Here is a 1,132-nt window from a genome sequence, read left to right as displayed (position 1 = left end):
GGGCTGGACTTCAGAGAGGCGGTGGCATCTCATTGGGCCTTCCTGGACGAATAGGAGTTTGCCAGGCGAGGAAGTGAGGTGGGAAGGCCTTCACACAGGAAAGGGATGCGTGTCTTCTCAGTTCTCACGCCTTCAGTCCCGTCAGTCCTATAGAATGTCCATGTGTAAGTCTTATGTTCGGGCTCTCAGAGAAGTTGGGTGATAACTGGCGAGTTCTTTCCATTGCTACGGAATAAAAGTAAATATTTGGCCCTCCTAGAACTACATTTTCTCTAATATTAACAAGAAGCGGGGATTTTAGTAAGGCAAACTGGTTCTACTCCCTACTCACAATTGTTCCTCTTGGAGGTTTTACTGATTTTTACTTTTTTTTTAGGTCAGCAAAGAAAGGAATATTTGCCGAAACCCGGTTTGGCTCAGTGGATAGAGCGTCGGTCTGCGGACTGAAAGGTCCCAGGTTCGATTCCAGTCAGGGGCATGTACCTTGGTTGTGGGCACATCCCCAGTGGGGGCTGTGCAAGAGGCAGCTGATCGATGGTTCTCTCTCATTGATGTTCCAACTCTCTATCCGTCTCTCTTCCTCTCTATAAAAAATCAATAAAATATATATTTTTTTTAAAAAGAGAAAGGAATATTAAATGTCTCATTCATTTGTTTTGGAGAGTAGTAAACGCATCAGTCATCATTGAGAGCCCTGGTCTCTCCTGTTTTCACACAAGGATGGGAGAAGTCATCATTTATTCTCCTATATGGCTCTTCATTTTGGCCCTTCTGAGCTTCCTAAGCGTTCCTAAAAGTTATCCCAGACCCAGACGAACACCCAAGACCCACCTGCCACAGAAAAGTGCTCATTGCTCATTTTAGCTCAAGATAAAAATACAGATATTTCAAGACAGGCCTATTTCAAGACCGGTTATGAGAACGTGAGCAAGGCATTCCTGCAAGAGTGGAAAGAACTGTCCCCTCAGCCAACACCCTCATTCAACCAGGGCTCAGAAATCAGGGCCTGAATTTTGAGGAACTGAACCATGAGGGCAGGGTCTGATGCACTTCCTCTCCCACACTCCGCCCCCACTGGCCCATCTCTCGGTGGCGTGGCATCAGTTTCCGAAAGGCGGGGCCATTTCCTGAC

This window comes from Pipistrellus hanaki (genome assembly GCF_964339955.1).
Source record: "Pipistrellus hanaki genome assembly, chromosome: 18".
Lineage (NCBI taxonomy): Eukaryota > Metazoa > Chordata > Mammalia > Chiroptera > Vespertilionidae > Pipistrellus > Pipistrellus hanaki.
This window is presented reverse-complemented; position numbering follows the sequence as displayed.